Raw genomic sequence first — 25,853 nt, 5'->3', positions numbered from 1 at the left:
TATCTATCCTGCTCTTATAATTAGTACGTCTAGGAAAGTGCTTGAAATATGTGGGTTGCAACGTTTAAATAGTGGTTAGTGCTTTATGGTGGGCCTTTTTATCTACACACACACACACACACACACACACACACACACACATATATATATATATATAGATATATAGATATATATATATATATATATATGATATATATATATATATGTATATGATATATATATATAGGTATATGATATAATATATATATATATATATATATAGATGATATATACATATTACATATATATAGTATATATAGATATATAGATATGATATAGATAGATATATAGAGATAGATATATATATATATATATATATAATATATATATATATATAGATACTATATATATATATATATATATATATATTTATAGATATGATATACATAATATATATATATATATATATATATGATATATATATATATATATACACATATATATATATATATATATATATATATATATATTTTCTAGATATATAGATATATACATATATATACTATAGATATTATAGATATATATATATGTTATATATATATATATAGATATATATATATATATATATATATATATATCTATATAGACTACATGTATATATATATATATATACATATATATATATATATATATATATATATATATATATAGATATAGATATAGATATATATAGATATATTAGATACATGTATATATATATATATATATATATATATATATATATATATATTATATATATATATATATATATATATATATATATATATATATATATATATATACATATGTATATATAATAATCATATAATATATATATATATATATATATATATATATATATATATATATATATATATATATATATATATATAAGTGAATGCCAAAGGAAAATGATAGTCAGAAATCAAGCGCTTTCATCTTAATAAGACATTGTCAAGAAGCTAATGAAATACAATTGGAGAAAAAGGTCTCAGGTAGACAGCAAGATCAAGAATACCAGATGGTTAATTGTCTAAAGGGTAAAAATTAAAAGAGATAATCCAGGAGGATCAGATATCATACGGTCCCACAAACCTAAAACAGATTTGACCCTAACCGAAATTACAAAGTTTCTTACAGTCTAAAAACATGTAAAAACTGAATATATCAATTTTGTTGCTTATATTTATCTACAACTTTTTTCATTATGAAAGCATCAAGTTTCAATAAACCAAGACTTAAATTTAGAACATTTCTATTATTTGCCTTGATGAAACAAGATTCAATGATATTCCTTTTAACTGTGTCATTACATGGGATTAAGGCTCTTGCTTGACTCCAGTTAACAAGATGGTCTAAATCTCTCATATGTACGAATAATGCATTCGATATTTGCCCAGTTCTCACAGAATATTGATGCTGTTTGAGACGTGTGAAAGAGATTTACCGGTCTGTTCCGTAATAGACTTTATTACACTTTTGCAAGGAATTTCATATATGCAGCCTGGAAGATCCTTAGGAGAATTTTGATTACTAAACTCTGACATTAATATACTGAAAACAAACATTTATGTGAAAATAAAAAGCTTTATAATTTTAGGAATATCTAAAAACCTTTCATCATAGGGTAATTTTAGAATGTTATGCTTACTATATTCAAGTTTGTCATTAGTTGAATAAAATCTTTTTCTAGCTCTTTTCCATGCCACATCTACAAAAGTCCTTGGGTATTTAAGTTTCAATGCAGTATCATAAATAGTTTTAATTTCAGCGTCAATATACTGCGGGCTACAGACACATAAAGCCCTTGGGAACATCCCAGAAAAAACAGAGAATTTAACATTTTGATGGTGATTGGAGTAGTAATGAACGAAAAAGGCAATGTTAGTTGATTTTTGAAAGACTGAAAAGGCGAAATTTCTATCATTTCTATGGACAGTTACACAAAGAAAATTCAAATTACAATTTCTTTCTTCCTCTACAGTAAATTTTATAGAAGGGACTAAATTATTGAGATTATTAAGGAATTCCCGGAGGTTTTCGTGAACTGGCCAAATACAGAAGATATCATCCACATATCTAAACCAAATAACTTTTTGGGGCAAAATTCTTGGTAAGAGTTTTGACTCAAAAAATTCCATGTAAATATTGCTAAGGACAGGAGATAAGGGATTACCCATAGCCATGCCAAACTTTTGTAAAAAAACATTCGCCATTAAAACAAAATTTACTATCTTTGATACATAACCTTATGAGACTAATGAGGTTTGCTACACTTAAGGGAATGTCATGACGTTCTAATTCCTCCTCCAAATATTCAAGTAAGTCATCTATAGGCAATTTTGTAAATAAAGAGACAACATCAAAACTAACCATATTAAAATCAAAATTCAAATTTAAACTATTCAATTTGTTTTTTAAAATCAACATTGCTTTTAACATTCGTGTTAGAAATGTTTCCTACCGAAGGAGTAAGAATATTTACAAGCCATTTAGATAAATTATATGTAACTGAGCCCACTGAACTAATGACTGGTCTGATAGGGTTATTGATTTTATGCGTCTTGACTAAACCATACATATAAGGTAGGGAGGCGTATTGCGGTGTAAATGGATTTAATTTGTTTATTAAAATGGGAGTTCACTGTCTGTGTAGGGTCAGACCTCAGTTTCGTATAAGTATCAGTATCATTTAGGAATGTCATTATTTTACTTCTATAGTCACTTTTATTCATTATTACCACTGCATTAGATTTATCTGCTTTTGTCACTTTCACTGTTTCGCTTCTTTAATTTTCTTAAAAGCCTGGAGAAATCTCACGGGTACATTAGGGGGAGAAGGTTTATTCATAGCACCATACACAATACCTTTACAAATATTGATATCATCAGGCCATAGGTTTTGATTCAATTTTTCTAAATAACAAAAGGATTTTGAGATGTCGACACAGTCCAGGTTACCATTAAATACACAAAAGCTTAACCCGTATCCCAAAGCCGCTGTCGTAGCACTATCCACTTGTTTGTCTGATAAATTAATCATGAAGTCCACGTTGGCATGCTTAGTCCAGTCGTTTTCAGCAATAAGATTCTTCAGCTTGACTTGAAGCTTCCTTTCAAGACGGTTGCAGCACTTTCTTAGTTTTCCGTAGCAATAATCCAGCATCCGATTCTCCCAATCGACTGGAACCGTCTGATTAAAGCCATACTGTCTGATTCTAAGTGTACGAAACGCATCATCTACTTCCACTTTTGTGATGTCGATGTGTTTCTGAAGTATGATGCCTTGAAACTCGTCGAAAGGTCGCTCTGCTAGACGAAGAATTCTCACTGGTAAAATCGACTTGGCATCACTTGCTCGTTCATACACTTCCGTAGAAAGTTAAGTCCGAGTTTCAGTTTGTGAGCGATGATAAGAGCATTACAGAAGGATGTCACAAATAGAACAAGGCTTGGAAAATTCAAAGAAAAGGCGTAGAAGTTGCGTGTGGTTTCCATTATGCTAAAAAAATCAAAGTAGATGCATGTGACTTTATAAATAAGCGAATCCCACAGGAAAATGAGTCAGAAATCCAAGCACTTTCGTCTTTACTCAGACATTGTCAAGGAGCTAATGAAATACAATTGGAAAAAAAGGTCTCAGGTACACAACAAGATCAAGAATACCAGATGGTTAATTGCCAAAAGGGTAAAAATTAAAAGAGATAATCAAGGATTAACGGATATCCCACGGTCACAAACCTAAACAGATTTGACTCTAACCGAAATTACAAAGTATCTTTACAGTCCAAAACATGTAAAACCGAATATATCAATTTTGTTGCTTATATTTATCTACAACTTTTTTCATTATGAAAGCATCAAGTTTAAATAAACCAAGACTTAAATTTAGAACATTTCTATTATTTGACTTGATGAAACAAGATTCAGTTGTATTTCATTAACTCCTTACCAATGTCTTAGTAAAGACGAAAGCGCTTGGATTTCTGATTATCATTTTCCTGTGGGATTCGCTTATTTATGAAGTCATGTGCATCTACTGTGATTTTTTAAGCATAATGGAAACCACACGCAAATTCTACGTCTTTTCTTTGAATTTTCCGAGCCTTGTTCTATTCGTGACATCCTTCTGTAATGCTCTTCTCATCGCTCACAAACTGAAACTCCGACTCAACTTTCTATGGAAGTGTATGAACGAGCAAGTGATCCCAAGTCGATTATACCAGTGAGAATTCTTCGACTATATAATATATATATATATATATAATATATATATATATATATATACTATAATATCATATATCTATGTATATATATATAGATTATATATATCTATATATATATATAGATATATATATAGATAGTAGATATATATATATATATATATATATATATATATATATATATATATATATATATATATATATATATATATAGATATAGATATATATATATATATATATATATATATATATATATATATATATATATATATATATATCTATATCTATATATATATCTATATATATATATACATCTATATATATATCTATATACCTATATATATATCTATATATATATATATATATATATATATAGATATATCTATATCTATATCTATATATATCTATATATATATATATCATATATATATATATCTATATATATATATATATATATATATTATATATATATATATATACATATATATATTATGTTTGTGTTTGCTACCTTAATGACGTAAGTCGTAAGTGAACTGAAAATTTTGCTAATTTGCTGCTGTAGATGTTAGTTTTTTGTTTTTTCATAAGGAGTGTCTTGCAGATTACAGAACACCACAAATAACACTGTTGGTGAATGTTTTGTATCGATCTTCTGAACAGTCGTGTCTATTGATAAGATACGATAATCTATAGGAAATATTTTAAAAAATCATGAATACTGACCTCCTAAGCACTTTTATCTTATTTATTTCGCATATTTCCTTAACTGCACATTTTACACGCAGACCCAGTATCGTCAACAACAAAAACTTTACGCTCGCTACCTTAATTAACGATATTAGATTATGGAGACTTTACTCCTTGTTCAAGAAAAATACCTGCTTCCCACTCCTCCTTCCTTGGCCTGACGGTGCGACATCTGTTGGGTGATTAATTAGTTACTTGTTCAACTGCTTCGGGGTTTCATAGTCGCGGATTCGGGTTCACTCTGGATCAGCAGAGGGAACGAACTATTGTGTGCATGAGTACCTTACCACATATGCATGCATGATAAGGATCCTACCAGACACCCCAACCTACCTACCTTTTGCCCAACCCCCTCCCCCCCTCACTCAGGCACTCGGTCCCCCTTCCCCACCAATGCATTTAGCCTAATGTGTTTCATACCAATGTTTTGGGTTTACTTCTTCTTCTTCTTCTTCACAAAACTAAGAATTTCCGTCTAAATTCGTTGCCTTTTATAATACGAATATATACTTTTGTTTGTGAATGGCTACTCTCTCTCTCTCTCTCTCTCTCTCTCTCTCTCTCTCTCTCTCTCTCCTTTCTCTCGACAACGTTAGCAGAATGACATGCCAATATTTAGTATGTAGGTAACACGTCCCCCTGACTTCCTTTCCCCCCTGTCTCTCTCTCTCTCTCTCTCTCTCTCTCTCTCTCTCTCTCTCTCTCTCTCTATCGATCGATCGATCGATCGATCGATCCCCTGACTTCCTTCTCCTCCCTACGATTATGAGAAAACCTGCCACCAACAATGACACCACTGATCACGACAACTCCAAGGAAGACAACGCCCCCGAACGAGGCACTCCTGCAGCCGATGAAAATCAACTTAGCCGTGACGTTCCACAGCGTAGCGCAACGCCCATCAACGTTACCGCCCCGCTCAGGAGGTCTAGACGGCTGCAGGACCTGCAGCATCGCAACCATCGGCTCGGAGAAAGTGCCTTGAGACCTGGCTCAAGCCACCAATAAAAACGAAGACTCACCGCCACCAGCCAATAGGAGATCAGCATGGGGCAGACCCCCGCTGTCAACCCCAAACATAAGGAGGAAGGACACCACACCAAGATATACGGGCTGCTCTACGAGCAAGAGCCCGTGCTGGCACAAGGCCAGCTTAATCTTAAACAACACACCAAGATCAGTCCACCCTCAGCTTCCCAGGCCGAGGATGTCTGGCAGCTCCAGACGAATGCTCGCTTTAAGAAAAAGAGAGAGAGAGAGAGAGAGAGAGAGAGAGAGAGAGAGAGAGAGAAAATCGTTAATGACTTTGATGACAATGGTATCATAGTTTATCTGTAAAATTCAAACATATACTATACACCTATTTTGACACTGTATTTGATAATGACCTCTATAGGCGCTCTACTAGCCTGTTTAAGTAGCACGGGAAAGCTGCTATTCGCAAAATAGAGAAGAATCTCTACAAGTGTAATGCTGCTGAAGTAGCCATCACTTTTAATAAAGTATGCTTGAGAGTGGGTCTGCTTCCTAAGTACAAAAATAATAATAATAATAATAATAATAATAATAAATTTAGTGCTATTGTTTCTTAATATTGTATAAGGTGCTGGCAGCTGGCGGGGTTGTGGGGGCGGGGGACTGGGTGCTCAGGAATTAGTGGACCCTTGAAACCGACCCAGGTAGGAGGAGGGATGTCTACCCGGGGGGGCTAAGGACATGGCCGCTGACGTAATCCCTGGGATCCTTCCGACGGCCCGGTTAGGCTTATTTCGAACATGATAGACCTCCAGAGAGAGAGAGAGAGAGAAAGAGCTAGGAAGGGAAGATACACTGTCAGCCTGTGAGAGGGCAGTTCAGACAGATCAGAGCGCTAGACCAGTAGATCGATTCAATGAAGTTATGTAGGCAAAGATGACTCTCTGAAAAGGAGAGTTCCAGGAGAAAAGGGAACTGGAATTTGTAAATAATATTTTGGTATTCGGACTGGCGGTCTTGGACTGAGACAACTGTAATTTTCTTAGGGAAGATTGTGCATTCTACTCACTGCTTAGGCGATTCAGAAAGCTGGCCAAAACTAATCGTTTATTTGGAGCAAAAGTGTTAACTACGATTGAATGAAATCAGACATTTTGTGTGAGGAATGTGCGTGCAATATACTCAGTGTTTAGAAGAGCCGGAAAGATGTCCAGAATAATGATTTATTTGAACCAAAAGTCGTAACTATAAAATGAAACCTTGAGAAGGATCATTGGAATTTTTCATTTTAAGTTGAATTTTGTTGTGAGAGAGTTGGAAGAAAGGAGAGGAATTTGATATCTGGAAAATAGATGCAGAGAAAGTAAGTTGAGAGAGAAACATAGACTGTGACATATAGGTGAGAGAGACTTAGAAAGAGAGTGGTTGGAGGAAGGAGAGAGCTAAAAACTAGTTCTGTGGCACTGGTAAGTCCGCGCAGGCTTGAGATTTTTCTTTAGACCCTAATCTGTTAAAAAAAGAGAGTTCCAGGAGAGAAGGGAACTGAATTTGTCATATATTTTGGTATTCGGACTGGCGGTCTTGGACTGAGACAACTGAAGTAATCTCAGGAAAGATTGCGCATTCTACTCACTGCTCAGAGAGGCAGAAAGGTGGCCAAAACTGATAATTTATTTAGAGCAAAAGTCGTAACTATTTTGAAGGAAATCAGACATTTTGTGTGAGGAATGTGCGTGCAATATACTCATTGTTTAGAAGAGCAGGAAAGATGTCCAGAATAATGATTTATATGAACCAAAAGTCGTAACTATAAAATGAAACCTTGAGAAGGATCATTGGAACTTGTGATTTCAAGATGAATTTTGTTGTCAGAGAAGCATATAAATTTGTGATTGCTTATACAAAAGTCACAGAATTATAAAGAGAAAGTTGTAAGAAAGGAGAGGAATTGGAGAGCTGGGAAAGGAAAGAGAAGCAGAGAAAGTAATGGAAGAGGTAAGAGTAATGTCAAAGAACGTCTCGATGACAGAGCCAATTCTTGGGTGTATCCAAGTAAGCTCAATTATCGTCAGTGCTCTTTAAGAGGGGCTGGCTGTAGCGTCGAAGATGACGAGTATTTGATTTGAAATTGAATTTTGTTGTGAGAGAAATAGACAATAATGGTATAATTCGGCCAAAAGGCCGATTCAATTAAGTTATGATGGCAAAGAGCAATATGGGCCTGTGAGAGGGCCGAATCAAAAGCGAATAATAGACTATGGTAAAACTAGACCAGGAGGCCGATTCAAAGACGGAAATTGAAGGCACGAATAAGTTTTTTCCTGTTTTGTTTAGGTTCTGATTGTGGGTTCAGATCAGTTTCACTTTCGTCAGCAATGTCGGTCAAATCTTGAATCAAGCGTTTATACAAGACCTCACTCTTCCCAGTCACAAAAGCACACACAAGTGGAAAAACTACGATTTCCATGTCCCACAGGTGCATGAATTGTGTACGTTTGGTAAAATATTATAGGTTACTCTGTTTTAAAGTACGTCCCATAATCCAAATGGGGCTTCTGATATATCTTCAAATTTGCAGCTGTATTGAATATAAATCAGGTCCTCCTCCCTATCGAGTCTCCTTTTAGAAATAAACCACCATTTAACGTACATTTGAGTTCAGGAGGAATATTAATATCCACTGATGACGTAGGTTTAGATGGACGATCACAGCGCCTGATCCACTTTATTGTCTTTCTTAGGGCATTTTTGGGAGGTAGACAGGGCACAATATTTGGAGTAGCAGAGGTGGTGTTTGACTGAATAATTTGAATCGGTAGATCTCTAGTGGACTTTGCTTGTATTTTTATTTCATTTCTTATGTTTGCAACACTAGCAGCACTTGCACAAGGAGCATGATTGTGCTCTTCAAATTTTGTAGTAATAATTTTGTTCTTCATTCACAAGTGTGGTAACTGCTCTTCCTTTGCAGATATTAGATTTTCGAAATTCACAGCACCAGTAGTATGATTCTTTTCTGTTTTTTCTTTAACCATCAGGTATCCACGTACGTTAATTTTCTTTTTTTTCTTTTTTGAGAAAGAATCTTTTCACAAATTTCTTCCATTTCTATGGGTGTTTAGCACTGAAATATAGTTCAAATATGAAAGGCTTTATTGTTACTGTTCGTTTGTAAGTTCATAAGAAAGGCCCATTATCATAGTTTGGTGTTTTAACGTTAAGAACAAACCAAAGAACTCACATTTATATGAAAGGCCTTATTATCACTGTCTGGTGGTTATATATATATATATATATATATATATATTATATATATATATATACATACATATATATCATATATAAAATATATAGCATATATATATATATATATATATATATTATATATATATATATATAGTATATATATATATATATATATATATATATATATATATATATATATATATATATATATGTATATATATGTATAATCACTCTCTCTCGCTCTCTCTCTCTCTCTCTCTCTCTCTCTCTCTCTCTCTATATATATATATTATATATATATATATATATATATATATATATATATATATATATATATATATATAGGAAATCGTCGAGGAATAATCAGAGGCGTAACAATAGGGTGGCAGAGGTGGCAAACTGCCACGGGCCCAGGGCCTATAATGATTAAAGGGGCCCATGGACGTAGAGTCACAGAAAGGGGGCCAAGGGACCCAATGGATATGGGGCCATGGCCGTAAAGACAAAAACAAAAATTTGGCTACTGCTTACCGTTATATTTTAATGATTTAAGAAAAAAATGATTTCAAATTCCTCAATATCATACTGGTAAATGATTATTAACAGGAATTGAGACGACAATACTTGTGAAGATGAGTGCAAACCTAGTACTACCTCAAAAGACCATGCACCTGAGCTCTCATTTGACACAATAACATTGTTGTGGCCTACAGACCGAGGACATTTTAAGGAACAAAACTTGAAGGACCAAACAAAACGATTTATCATTATAATGGCCCTTTCAAAAAGGATGCAGAAGGTCGCTCTTTATCTGAAAAATTTTATCATGCAGTGTCCAAATCAGGTGTGAAAATTGAGAGGTCGTGGTTATGTATTCATTTGTTCTTGAAAAGGCTTATTGTGAGACATGTTGATTGTTTGCTAATCGAGGAGCGAGTAGATTTCAAGGTACATGGATTGACTGGAAACACATAGGTAAGGGTATGAAGAGGCACGAATCATCCCAAATTCACTATAATTCATGCCAAGTATATGAACAATGGCGCTTGCATGGAACTTTGAGTGAAGCACTTGAAGGTAATCTTCAAAAGGAGAAAAAATACTGGCGTCAGGTTTTGGACAGATTATTAAATGTAACTCTTACATTAGCGATGTGCAATTTGCCATTTCGTGGACACAGAGAAGGAACACAAGCAGAAGATGAAGTTGATTATAATGAGGATGAAAGGAAACGTGGAAATTTGATTTGCCTCATTGAGTTGCTTTCTAAATATGATCCAGTTCTTTCAGAATTAATCAGTAAACCTAAAGGTAAAACAAAGTATATGACCCCAATGATACAAAATGAACTCATTCAGTTGCTTTCAAAGGAAACTGAAAAAGAACTTACTTGTGCCATTAATGTTAGATACAACACAGGATATTTCCTAAATTGATCAGATGTGTGAAATATACCGTTAATGTAGCATAAAATATGATGATAATGGAAAGCCAAAGGCCCTACAAATTAATTAGTCTTTTTTAGGGTTTCATAAGGTTGAGGGCCAAAGTGGAGCTGCACTATCAGAAAAAATTTTGCAAATAATTAAACAAAGAGTAATCTTCTCTATTTCAAGGTGTCGTGGCCAAGGATATGATGGAGCTAGTAACATGAAGGGGATATACAAAGGTGTGCAAACAAAAATAATTGATGTTAAACCCAGTGCAGTTTATGTTCATTGTGCTGCTCATAATTTAAATTTGGTGATTAATGATGCTGTCAAGGATGTGACAGAAATGGCCCAGTTTTATGATATTGTTCAAAGAGTCTATGTGTTTTTTGGATTGAGTATCAAGCGATGGGGCATATCATCTAGCTTAATTTCTGAATCAGGCACTCACAAAGGGGTAACTATTAAAATGTTGGACACAACTAGATGGGCTAGACTTTATGATGCGGTATTTGCTCTCAAAGTTCGATTCTGTGATGTGCAGAAAGCTCTAGCACAAATGATATTATGCAGCTATAAGGCAGACGAACGCAATGAAGCCACTGCACTAAAGAAATGTCTTGAAAATTTTTATTTTGTGTTCCTTTTGACGTTTCAGTCCAAAATCTTAGTCAATAAATTTAGTATAAAAAATGTTGCAATCAAAAGCAGTTGATCTTGCTAAGGCAGCAGACCTCTTAAAGGTTTGCATGGATGAGATGTGCAGATTAAGAAATCAGTTTGAGGAAGTAAAGAAAGAAGCAACAGATACAGCCCAGATGGGGTCAATCAGACCAAAATTTGAGAAAAAGAGACTTCGTGCCGTAAAAGGACATTTTGGCGAGCTTTGTGAAGACCAAAGATTAGAAGATCCAGAGAGTTTGTGTAGAGTAACTGTTTGCTATCGTACTCTGGACATCATCACAACTCAGTTTAACTTCCGTTTTACTGGCTTGCATGAAGTTGTCTCATCATTCTCGTGTGGAAACCAATCTCATTGCAAAATTTATCTGACTCGGCGCTGTACGAAAAAGCATCTAGTTTTGTGAAAAAAAAAATACCACAACGATGTGTCAGAAACATTTACACAGGAAATTCTCAGCATGAGATCTGCTCTGAAGGGAGATATAAGCAAAGTTTCTAGTATTAAGGACCTTGCTAATATGTTGATCATAGAAAATCATTCTATTTCAGCCAGTTTCCCTGAGGTTTGCACTGCAATGCTATTGTTTTTAACTATTCCAGTCACAACTGCAAGTGCAGAGCGTTCATTCTCCAAACTAAAGCTAATATCTGTGAAGGATAGCATTGCGCATTGTCAATCCACAATATTTGGATCAAGAAATTGAATACACATGAAAATAGGAAAGATTTATGCTATCCTTCACATATATTAGACATTTGTCATAATAAAGCCCACAAAAAGTTTTATACTGTAAGTAACATGCAGAAATAAATTCTAAGAACATCTCAGTTTGCCTTATTTTAACGGATTTGAAACCATTAAATCATTGTTAAAAAGCTTTCAATGTCAACCTTGTTTTTTTCCTATAATAAACACACTAAAAGGAATGTAATAAAAAATGGCCCCAGAGAAAAGCAACAACATAATATATGAAATTCCATGTATGGATTGTCCCTCATTTATCTCGGACAGTCTAGCAAAGGCTTAGAAGTAAGGGCTAAGCCAAGCATAAATATTCTGTAAAAACTGGGCAAAAAATCTAATGCAATATTCATTCATTTAAATGAAAACAACAACCGAATAAATTGGGTTAATAGTTCAGTAATTTGCAAGGTCAAGAGATACATTATCACGAAATCTTTTAGAATCTGCTTTAATTAACCAAACCTTACTTTTCATTGTAATTTCAATGTTAGTCGTGGCCTTTTTCTCATTAGACCCTTGTATCTGTAATATGTTTTAAGAATGACCTCAAAGATATAATTACTGGACTTAAATAAAAATCAGTTGCCTTAGAGTTATTATTTTTGTTGAAATGTATGTCTGACGTATTGTGAATATGGTTTTGTTTACCAAGTTCTGAATAGCTGTCACCTCTAATCCTTTAATTGTCTTGAAATTGTATCTGAGATGATTGTCTTAAACCTTTAATTGCACCCCCCATTGTTTATGCTTGTTTGGGAAGGTTTCTTATCTTCCAGGTGTGTCGGATTCTAGGTACTAATCTCTTTATAATCCCTATATGTCAGTTGTACGAATCTTCTTGTATTGTCTTTTCTCGTATTTATGTCAGTCTCTGCTCAGTAAAGGACGTTTAACGTCGAAAGATCTTGCAGATCCTCCTTCGTTTATTTTTCCTTCATGGCATATATCTTTATATACACATATATATTATATATATATATATAATATATATATATATATAGATATATATATATATATATATATATATATATATTTTTTATTTATTCATATTTATTTATTTATTTTTTATATTATATACATATATATATGTGTATATATAGATAGATAGATAGATAGATAGATAAATATAGTAAAAGCCATAAAAATGCATAAACAAAAAAATTATCTGCTACTGGAAAGTTGACTATTAAGAATTTTCGCATCTATTCCAAAGACCACAAAGTCGAAAGTTGCAATTCATCTCTCTCTCTCTCTCTCTCTCTCTCTCTCTCTCTCTCTCTATCTCTCTCTCTCTCTCTCTCTCCATTTATAGCGTTTTACGACTGGGAATATGATCAAACGCACACACACGCATGCACACACACACTCACACACACCCACAGACATATATATATAGATATATATATATATATATATATATAGTATAGTATATATATATATAGATATATATATATATATATATATATATATATATATATATGTATATATATATATATATATATATATATATATATATATATATATAAGCAATTTTTAAGCGTCCGAATTGAGGAACATGCATAGAAATAAAGAAGAAAGACGAGAAGAGGAAGTAGTTAAAGATATATTGCCCAGAATGAGCAATTGTGGGGGGTTGGGGGGGGGGGGTGGAACTAATTAACTCTTTGTTTGTCAAAATGAATCTTTATAATCCCATCCAGAATCTGCCTGAAGGACTTTGCTTTCTGCAGCTGCTAATCCTGTCTATAATCCTCCTGTGCGGTTCGTTCCTTATGCACACACTCAAACACACGCACGCACACGCGCACGCGCATGTGCAAACAAGTAAACGAAGAAATAAATAGATAGATGTGTGGGACCTGTATTAATGTAAACGCGTAGGAGTTGACAAAGCTGAGGAGCTGAACAACTCATAATAAAAAGAATAAAGAAATCAATAAATAAAAATGTCGAAAGGGATCTAGTAATACAAAAGTTTTGGCCAGGGCTGAGGTTGGAGGGATGGGGGGTTGGGGGGTGGGGGGCTGGGGGGTTTGGGGGGAAGGTAAAAAAAACGGTGTTCAGAGATCAACATGGAAATCCGCCTTTTGATAATCCTCTTGATTTTGTCTCCTTCTTTTTCTTCTTTGAAAAACTTCTGGAACATCTAGAACAACATCTTAAATCATTCCAGGGCCACAAGGGGGAGAAGAAAGCAAATTCCAGGCTTCAGTGAAGATATTTATAGATAATATTAATATAAGAATTATATTCATTGATACGTAGATAACACAGCCTCGTTATATCAAACCTCTCCCCACCCCTCCCCCCACCATCTCTCTCTCTATCTCTCTCTCTCTCTCTCTCTCTCTCTCTCTCGAGCGCCGTATTATGTATGTATATATATATATATATATGCAAATGTATGTATATATGCAAATAGTACCTTACCACATATACATGTGGTAAGGTATATATATATATATATATATATATATATATATATATATTTGTATGTATATATGCAAATAAGTACCTTACCACATTACATGTATGATAAGGATCCTACCAGACAACCCCAACCTACCCTCCCCTTTCGCCCACCCCCCAGCATCTCAGGCCTCCCCCTTCCCCACCCAATGCATTTAGGCCTAATGCGTTTCATACCATTATTGTGGGTTTATTTCTTTTTCTTCTTCTTCTTCTTCTTCTTCTTCTTCACAAAACTAAGAATTTCCGTCTAAATTCGTTGCTTTTTATAATATGAATATATACTTTTGGTTATGAATGGCTACTTCTCTCTCTCTCTCTCTCTCTCTCTCTCTCTCTCTCTCTCTCTCTCTCTCTCTCGACAACGTTAGCAGAATGACTGGCCAATATTTAGTATGTAGGTAATACGTCCCCCTGACTTCCTTCTCCTCCCTACGATTATGAGAAGACCTGCCACCAACAATGACACCACCGATCACGACAACTCCACGGAAGACAACGCCGATGAAAATCAACTTAGCCGTGACGTAGCGCAACGCCCATCAACGTTACCGCCCCGCTCAGGAGATCTAGACGGCTGCAGGATATGCAGCATCGCAACCATCGGCTCGGAGAAAGTGGCTTGAGACCTGGCTCAAGCCACCAATAAAAACGAAGACTCACTGCCACCAGCCAATAGGAGATATACGAGCTGCTCTACGAGCAAGAGCCCGTGCTGGCACAAGGCCAGCTTAATCTTAAACAACACACCAAGATCAGTCCACCCTCAGCTTCCCCAGCACGAGATGTCGGCAGCTCCAGACGAAAATCGCTTTTAAGAAAGAGAGAGAGAGAGAGAGAGAGAGAGAGAGAGAGAGAGAGAGAGAGAGAAAATCAATAATGACTTTGATGACTATGGTATCATAGCTTATCTGTAAAATTCAAATATATACACCTATTTTGACACTGTATTTGATAATGACCTCTATAGGCGCTCTACTAGCCTGTTTAAGTAGCGCGGGAAAGCTGCTATTCGCAAAATAAAGAAGACTCTCTACAAGTGTAACGCTGCTGAAGTAGCCATCACTTTAATAAAGTATGCTTGAGAGTGGGTCTGCTTCCTAAGTACAATAATAATAATAATATAATAATAATATAATAATAATAATTTAGTGCTATTGTTTCTTATATTGTATAAGGTGCTGGCAGCTGGCGGGGTTGTGGGGGTGGGGGCGGGGGACTGGGTGTCTCAGGAATTAGTGGACCCTTGAAACCGACCCAGGTAGGAGGAGGGATGTCTACCCGGGGGGGCTAAGGACCTGGCCGCTGACGTAATCCCTGGGATCCTTCCGACGGCCCGGTTAGGCTTATTTCGAACATGATAGACCTCCAGAGAGAGAGAGAGAGAGAAAGAGCTAGGAAGGGAAGATACACTGTCAGCCTGTGAGAGGGCAGTTCAGACAGATTCAGAGCGCTAGACCAGTAGATCGATTCAATGAAGTTATGTAGGCAAAGATGACTCTCTGAAAAGGAGAGTTCCAGGAGAAAAGGGAACTGAATTTGTAATATATTTTGGTATTCGGACTGGCGGTCTTGGACTGAGACACTGTAATTTTCTTAGGGAAGATTGTGCATTCTACTCACTGCTTAGGCGATTCAGAAAGCTGGCCAAAACTAATCGTTTATTTGGAGCAAAAGTGTTAACTACGATTGAATGAAATCAGACATTTTGTGTGAGGAATGTGCGTGCAATATACTCAGTGTTTAGAAGAGCCGGAAAGATGTCCAGAATAATGATTTATTTGAACCAAAAGTCGTAACTATAAAATGAAACCTTGAGAAGGATCATTGGAATTTTTCATTTTAAGTTGAATTTTGTTGTGAGAGAGTTGGAAGAAAGGAGAGGAATTTGATATCTGGAAAATAGATGCAGAGAAAGTAAGTTGAGAGAGAAACATAGACTGTGACATATAGGTGAGAGAGACTTAGAAAGAGAGTGGTTGGAGGAAGGAGAGAGCTAAAACTAGTCTGCGGCACTGGTAAGTCCGTCGCAGGCTTGAGATTTTTCTTTAGACCCTAATCTGTTAAAAAAAGAGAGTTCCAGGAGAGAAGGGAACTGAATTTGTCATATATTTTGGTATTCGGACTGGCGGTCTTGGACTGAGACAACTGAAGTAATCTCAGGAAAGATTGCGCATTCTACTCACTGCTCAGAGAGGCAGAAAGGTGGCCAAAACTGATAATTTATTTAGAGCAAAAGTCGTAACTATTTTGAAGGAAATCAGACATTTTTGTTTTGTGAGGAATGTGCGTGCAATATACTCATTGTTTAGAAGAGCAGGAAAGATGTCCAGAATAATGATTTATATGAACCAAAAGTCGTAACTATAAAATGAAACCTTGAGAAGGATCATTGGAACTTGTGATTTCAAGATGAATTTTGTTGTCAGAGAAGCATATAAATTTGTGATTGCTTATACAAAAGTCACAGAATTATAAAGAGAAAGTTGTAAGAAAGGAGAGGAATTGGAGAGCTGGGAAAGGAAAGAGAAGCAGAGAAAGTAATGGAAGAGGTAAGAGTAATGTCAAAGAACGTCTCGATGACAGAGCCAATTCTTGGGTGTATCCAAGTAAGCTCAATTATCGTCAGTGCTCTTTAAGAGGGGCTGGCTGTAGCGTCGAAGATGACGAATATTTGATTTGAAATTGAATCTTGTTGTGAGAGAAACATAGACAATAATGGTATAATTCGGCCAAAAGTCCGATTCAATTAAGTTATGATGGCAAAGAGCATTATGGGCCTGTGAGAGGGCCGAATCAAAAGCGAAAATTAGACTATGGTAAAAACTAGGCCAGGAGCCCCGGCCGATTCAAAGACGGATATTGAAGGCACGAATAAGTTTTTTCCTGTTTTGTTTAGGTTCTGATTGTGGGTTCAGATCAGTTTCACTTTCGTCAGCAATGTCGGTCAAATCTAGAATCAAGCGTTTATACAAGACCTCACTCTTCCCAGTCACAAAAGCACACACAAGTGGAAAAACTACGATTTCCATGTCCCACAGGTGCATGAATTGTGTACGTTTGGTAGAATATTATAGGTACTGTTTTAAAAGTACCGTCCATAATCCAAAATGGGGCTTCTGATAATATCTTCAAATTTGCAGCTGTATTGAATATTAAAATCAGGTCCTCCTCTATCGCAGTCTCCTTTTAGAAATAAACCACCATTTAACGTACATTTGAGTTCAGGAGGAATATTAATATCCACTGATGACGTAGGTTCAGATGGACGATCACAGCGTCTGATCCGCTTTATTGTCTTTCTTAGGGCATTTTTGGAAGGTAGACCTTTCACAATATCTGGAGTAGCAGAGGTGGTGCTTGACTGAATAATTTGAATCGGTAGATCTCTAGTGGCTTTTGCTTGTATTTGTATTTCATTTCTTATGTTTGCAACACTAGCAGCACTTGCACAAGGAGCATGATTGTGCTCCTTAAATTTTGTTAGTAAGTTTTGTTCTTCATTCACAAGTGTGGTAACTGCTCTTCCTTTGCAGTTATTAGATTTTCGAAACTCACAGCACCAGTAGTATGATTCTTTTCTGTTTTTTTCTTTAACCATCAGGTATCCACGTACGTTAATTTTCTTTTTTCTTTTTTGAGAAGGAATCTTTTCACAAATTTCTTCCATTTCTATGGGTGGTTTAGCACTGAAATATAGTTCAAATATGAAAGGCTTTATTGTTACTGTTCGTTTTGTAAGTTCATAAGAAAGGCCCAATTATCATAGTTTGGTGTTTTAACGTTAAGAAACAAAACCAAAGAACTCACATTTATATGAAAGGCTTATTATCACTGTCTGGTGGTTATATATATATATAATATATATATATATATATATATATATATATATATATATATAATATATATATAGACCTGATCTCGGTCATTTGTGGTCGGGGGATATGAAGGAATAAACAGGAGAGAGATAAGTTCACGTGCATGCAATGTAGGACATGCAAAAATAATAATCGATGAAACGTTTAACACAGGTGTATTCTTCTTAGCTACACAGGTGGCCTTTAACTGTAATTATTACGTTAACTATGCTAGTGCACAAAACGGACGGCAGGTTAGACTGTTATTGACACTTCATTGTGACACTCGTCTTTGTGTGGCGGCCGACGGCGACGGGAGTGCGGCTACTGGGCACTCGTGTCTCGACCCAGTCCGTCTGTACTGTATGTGACCCGCTGACGAAACTGATTTGACCGGTCGTCCGGCCTGTTTCAAATGCCCCATAAAAAACAGCATCATTATGCAAGAAGCTGTTGTTGGTTATTCTGGCTCCTTAGACACAAGGGCCAATCACGAAGGGATAAAGAGATGCGTTGGCACTCTTTGAACTGCCCAAGCCACGCCAACTTGTAACGTCTTTGGCGGTGACTTGTTTTGATACACATACAACACAGAATCACTTATAACGGTTTCACGGGACTTCAGAATATCACGGAGAAGGCATATTCAAAAACTGTATCGAATCAGCTCATCACTACCCTCCCAGTTCTTGCGTCCCGCAAGACACACACTGATCTTATGATTTGCGCATTGTTGTTCTTCTTCGAGTGCCACACCGCCTTTGAGTGCCATACATCCAGTTTGTGCAAAATTAAATTTTAAAACTATTAAGGTAGGGCCATTTGGCGTGTTACAACACAAGTTACAACAAATGAATCTCACGCTTCACAATGTGTCATACAGACAAACTTTTGGTTCACATTCAATAATGTCAATTAAAAATGGATAGTCACAGCTCCAGCTCAAAAAAACTAAATTCATAAACAAAAATTCACATGAGTTAAAAATGAGACGTTACTCATAAAAAATTAGGTAAATGTATAAGAAAACTTACTGAACTCTTTCTGCAACAATAAAAACAAGGAAAACAGAAAATCAAAATTCAAATATTACACAAAAAATAACTTCTTTTTTTTTCTTTTCAATAATCTCATATTCCCACATCATCGATGGAAAATCATAAATTTCTGACAAAGTATAAACAGCATTGACAACGATATGAAATTTTGGACACTGTATAATTGGCATCAATAGAAATTCTTAAAAAAATTGGATACATCGTAACAATATGTGTTTAATATGACTTGAAATGCAATAAAAAAAATAATAATGCAATAAAAAACAATACAATTAGGAATACATAGACTCACTCATTCATATATGTTTGGAACTGTAACAAAAGGATCTTTTTATTTTTTTTATTTTCATTAGACATCAATTTCTCAGCAATAACTGACATGAAACAAAAGTGCATAAGCATGTTTTTATGATATTCTCTGTTCACTTTGTGACGGACACATTTACTCATGACTCGCGCTGGTATGCTACGCAAGGCAACTACACACACTTACAAATTACGTGGATGGTTTGCTTTATCGAAGAGGGAGGAACGGTGGCACAACAAGTTACTAACTTTTTTTTTTAGTTCAGAAAAACTGTGACTTGTCAGTCAACTCCCTTACACACTAGCAAACCCACATACACTCAACACATGCATACTTCCATGTCACTTACGCAACACGTTCATACAACAGCTGACTCCTTTGCCTCTGTTCTCTGTGCAACTCACCCACAGGTGTAACTAAAACATTTAACTGTATGCCTCGCAGTTCCTCTCTCTCTCTCTCTGGCTCGTGCCTTACAGCACTCTTGGGAAGAGCGTCTGCTACTCTTTTCGCTCTTTTTTTTTTTTTTTTTTTTTTATGATACGATCAATCCTACGATCTTGTTGAGAAATTAACATTCTTAGACATTTCTTTATCAGGGATAAAATACAATTTGTTCTCACATCATTATCAAATTTAAAAATTACTTCTCTTTTCAATGAAATTCCGACTACTATTTCAACAAAAATATCAGTCTCGTTAATTTACTCAAACTCTTTTAATGAATTTTCGTTAATAATTTCTTCAACAAATATATCAGTCTTGTTACTTTACTCAGACGAACACTTTAATGAACTTACGTTAATAATTCTGTCTTTAAATCTTAATCATAGTTCTTCAATGGGGACAAATGGAATGTATTGTTGCTCGTGATACTCTAACTATAATCAAAACACGGCCTAAGAGAACCATCCTTTTTTTTCTCTTATTTTTTTTTATACACTTTTTTTTTTCTAATGTTACTTTCTACAAATTCCCTATCTGCATTTCCCTAACACAACATGCCATTGATGACACTACTAAAGGCTACACAACTCGTTCATTGTGCAGTCGATCTAATACTAATATTACTATCAGTGACAACTTTTAGCAATCACATCGGCTCTAGGCGGGGCAGGGTTTCCCACCTCCGGGGGTGTGAAGGGTATCCTCTCATCACATCCCCATAGCGTCCCAAGACGCTATCCTGAACTGTCCCTCTCTCTCTCTCTGCCATACGGTTGAGATGTTCCCGTTTTCTATGCAACTTGCTCACAGGTCAGCAGCTTGAACTATTAGTGCCAGCAGCGGTGCCGGCGATCCACTACTGATGCTATTAGTTTGCTTGTATCTTCTTCACATCGAGCCTGGATTCTCTTACTGGTTTGCTGGCTGTCATCTGACGTCAGTCAGCTAATCCTTATTCTAACATCGCTTGATCCTATCCATACCTTAGGCAGGTATCGTGACTTCCTTCACGGGTCGAGGTTGGTAAGGGAACTTCTGCACTATTCACCTTAACATCATCCCTCTACTCTTCGATAGGTCACGATCAGAAGTAGGAGTGACTTTCCCCTTCCCACGGAGTCACGGGGGAGAGGCTTTGGTCGACCTCTCTCTGTCTCAGCATTCTTGACTCGTGGGTGGACAGATTGTCTTCTACTTCTCAGAGGTTGAGGATTGGTATTCCTTCCCTCTCAACAACACAACAAGGCGTCCCTTGTTCCCGGGCACTGTGTAACAGCAGTCCCGCGGCACTGGGGATAACCAGGGGTACCATCCTGGCATTACCTCCTGCTACTGCCAACTTCCGTCCTTCCTGGTGAGGTTGGACCGGTTGCCATCTCTCCGTTCAAAACACGTTCGTTCACTCCTCTACTTGTCTGCTACACGAGTCGGTTACTCGGGGGGTCACGAAGGGTCACGAAGGTTGTTCGGGTGCCACCACCGTCGTTTGAATTTGGCGCTGCAACTGTCGATTTTGAATTCTCCCCCACTAGTCTCTGTCTTAACGGATTTTTCTAATATTTTGTTAATACTTCCGGAGATTCGAATTCTCTCTCGCCCGTTCGTCATCGAATTTGGTCGCGAAACTGTCTATAACAGCGGTAATTTATTAACGATTTATACGATCGCACTCTATCTGTCTGGTTAGCACTGCGTTTTTCAAAATCGTATTGTGTGTGATTGTACACTGTCTTTCTGGTTAGCACTATGCATTTCGAAATCGTAGGGTGTGTGATTGTACACTGTCTCTCTGGTTGGCACTGTGCATTTCGAAATGGTAGGGCCACTCGATTTATTATTCCCGTTTTTAACACGGTTCGCCACTTTTCTGCCGATTGCTTTAGCCATAACTGTTTTTATACAGTTCGTTCGTTTCACCATTTCCCCTCGTCATCACCGTCATTGAATTTTCTCTCGTTTCCATGTGTTTATTCACTTCATATCACTGTTTGTCGGCTAGAATGATTTAACAATAACGTTTGTTTGACACCTCATAAGATCTCATAAGACCTCATAAGACTGTATAAGACCTCACAGGATCTGCAAGACACCAGACCTTACAGGACCCCAGGACCTTAAAGTTACCTTAAAGGACCACAGGACCTTAAAGGACCCCACACCTGACACCAAAATTATATGAACCTGATCTCGGACATTTTGTGGGTTCGGGATATGAAGGAATAAACAGGAGAGAGAATAAGTTTCACGTGCATGCAATGTAGGACATGCAAAAATAATAATCGATGAAACGTTTAACACAGGTGTATTCTTCTTAGCTACACAGGTGGCCTTTAACTGTAATTATTACGTTAACTATGCTAGTGCACAAACGGACGGCAGGTTAGACTGTTATTGACACTTCATTGTGACACTCGTCTTTGTGTGGCGGCCGACGGCGACGGGAGTGCGGCTACTGGGCACTCGTGTCTCGACCCAGTCCGTCTGTACAGTATGTGACCCGCTGACGAACTGATTTGACCGGTCGTCCGGCCTGTTTCAAATGCCCCATACACACAAAGCATCATTATGCAAGAAGCTGTTTGGTTATTCTGGCTCCTTAGACACAAGGGCCAATCACGAAGGGATAAAGAGATGCGTGGCACTCTTTGAACTGCCCAAGCCACGCCAACTTGTAACGTCTTTGGCGGTTGACTTGTTTTGATACACATACACACAGAATCACTTATAACGGTTTCACGGGACTTCAGAATATCACGGAGAAGGCATATTCAAAACTATATCGAATCAGCTCATCTATATATATATAAATATATAGTATATATGTATATGTATATATATATATATATATATATATATATATATATATATATAGAGAGAGAGAGAGAGAGAGAGAGAGAGAGAGTATATAAATATATATATATATATATATATATATATATATATATATATATATATATATATATATATATAAATACTCTCTCTCTCTCTCTCTCTCTCTCTCTCTCTCTCTCTCTCTCTCTCTCTATATATATATATATATATATATATATATATATATATATATATATACTATATATTTATATATATAGATGAGCTGATTCGATACAGTTTTTGAATATGCCTTCTCCGTGATATTCTGAAGTCCCGTGAAACCATTATAAGTGATTCTGTGTATGTGTATCAAAACAAGTCAACCGCCAAAGACGTTACAGTTGGCGTGGCTTGGCAGTTCAAAGAGTGCCACGATTATATATATATATATATATATATATATATATATATATATATATATATATATTTATATATATATATATATAAATCTCTCTCTCTCTCTCTCTCTCTCTCTCTCTCTCTCTCTCTCTCTCTATATATATATATATATATATATATATATATATATATATATATATATATATATATGTATGTAGTATGTAGTATGTATGTATGTATGTATGTATGTATGTATAACTGAATCACGAAAGTTTGGAACGTGATAAATCCATAATAAAGGCATAAGCAACGAAGGAAAATAAATCAATGGAGTTTCTGCAAGATCTTTTGACTCAATGTTCCTTTACTCAGCAGATAAACTGACTTAAATGAGGAATTGACAGTACAGGGAAGGTCGTATAACTGACAGATAGGGATTATAAGGAGATAACTACCTAGAATCTGGCACACCTGGAGAATAAGTAACCTTCCCAAACAAGCATAAACATGGGTACAATTTAAAAAAACAAAAAGATTAAGTCAATCTGCTCAGACACAAGGACAAGACAATTAAAGGATTATATAGGGCAACAGGTATTCAGATTTTCGTAAACAAAAAACATATTCACAATACATATTAAACATACATATACAATAAGAAGATCTCTAAGGCAAACTAATGTGTATTTAAGTCTGTAATTATATCTTTGAGGTCATTCTTAAAAACATGCATTCATATATATATATATATATATATATATATCTATATATATATATATATATATATATATATATAATAAAATATATATATCTATATATATATATATATATATATCAAACTACAAATGTCCTTTAATATCTAATTCGCTCTACCTCGGAATTAATATATTATTTATTAAGCGATAATAGAATTGGCGATCGACAGGCGCGAACCAGCGACCTCTCAATTCTAGGACTGGCAGTGAAGCCTTAAATCATTAGTTCAGTGGGCTCAGTTACGTATAATTTATCTAAATGGCTTGTAAAAATTCTTACTCCTTTGGTAGGAAACATTTCTAACACGAATGTTAAAAACAATGTTGATTTTATAAATAAATTGAAGAGTTTAAATTTGAATTCTGATTTTAATATGGTTAGTTTTGATGTTATCTCTTCATTTACAAAAGTGCCTGTAGATGACTTACTTGAATATTTGGAGGAGGAATTAGAACGTCATGACATTCCCTTAAGTGTGGCAAACCTCATTAGTCTCATAAGGTTATGTATCAAAGACAGTAAATTTTGTTTTAATGGTGAATTTTTGGTACAAAAGTTTGGCATGGCTATGGGTAATCCCTTATCTCCTGTCCCTAGCAATATTTACATGGAATTTTTTGAGACAAAACTCTTACCAAGAATTTTGCCCCAAAAAGTTATTTGGTTTAGATATGTGGATGATATCTTCTGTATTTGGCCAGCAGTTCACGAAAATCTCCAGGAATTCCTTAATAATCTCAATAATTTAGTCCCTTCTATAAAATTTACTGTTAATTAGAGGAGGGGAAAGAAAAAATTGTAATTTGAATTTTCTTGATGTAACTGTCCGTAGAAATTTCACCTTTTCAGTCTTTCGAAAATCAACTAACATTGCCTCTTTTGTTCATTACTACTCCAATCACCATCAAAATGTTAAATTCTCTGTTTTTTCTGGGATGTTTCTAAGGGCTTTACGTGTCTGTAGCCCGCAGTTTATTGACGCTGAAATTAAAACTATTTATGATATTGCAATGAAACTTAAATACCCAAGGACTTTTGTAGACGTGGCATGGAAAAGAGCTAGAAAAACATCTTATTCAACTAATGACAAACTTGAATTTAGTAAGCATACCATTCTAAAATTACCCTATGATGAAAGGTTTTTAGATATTCCTAGAATTTTAAAGCTTTTTAACATAAATGTTGTTTTCAGTTAATATAATGTCAAGAGTTTAGTAATCAAAAATTCTCCTAAAGATCTTCCAGGCTGATATATGAAATTCCTTGCAAAAAGTGTGATAAAGTCTATTACGGACAGACCGGTAAATCTCTTTCACAACATCTCAAACAACATCAATATTCTGTGAGAACTGGGCAAATATCGAATGCATCATTCGTACATATGAGAGATTTAGACTATCATATTAACTGGAGTCAAGCAAGAGCCTTAATTCCATGTAATGACACAGTTAAAAGGAATATCATTGAATCTTGTTTCATCAAGTCAAATAATAGAAATGTTCTAAATTTAAGTCTTGGTTTATTGAAACTTGATGCTTTCATAATGAAAAAAGTTGTAGATAAATATAAGCAACAAAATTAATATATTCAGTTTTTACATGTTTTGGACTGTAAAGAAACTTTGTAATTTCGGTTAGGGTCAATCTGTTTAGGTTTGTGACCGTGTGATATCCGATAATCC

General features: G+C 35.5%; 1 protein-coding gene across 2 annotated transcripts in view; it reads right to left on the bottom strand.

Annotated features, from left to right (window-relative positions):
* LOC135199298 (uncharacterized) overlaps window positions 1–25,853 on the bottom strand; it is a 367,793-nt gene that overhangs the window by 225,693 nt on the left and 116,247 nt on the right. The window lies entirely within an intron of this gene.

Source organism: Macrobrachium nipponense, chromosome 25, assembly GCF_015104395.2.
Source record: "Macrobrachium nipponense isolate FS-2020 chromosome 25, ASM1510439v2, whole genome shotgun sequence".
NCBI lineage: Eukaryota > Metazoa > Arthropoda > Malacostraca > Decapoda > Palaemonidae > Macrobrachium > Macrobrachium nipponense.
Note: the sequence above shows the minus strand (reverse complement) of the source record. Positions and strands in the feature narration are given on the sequence as shown.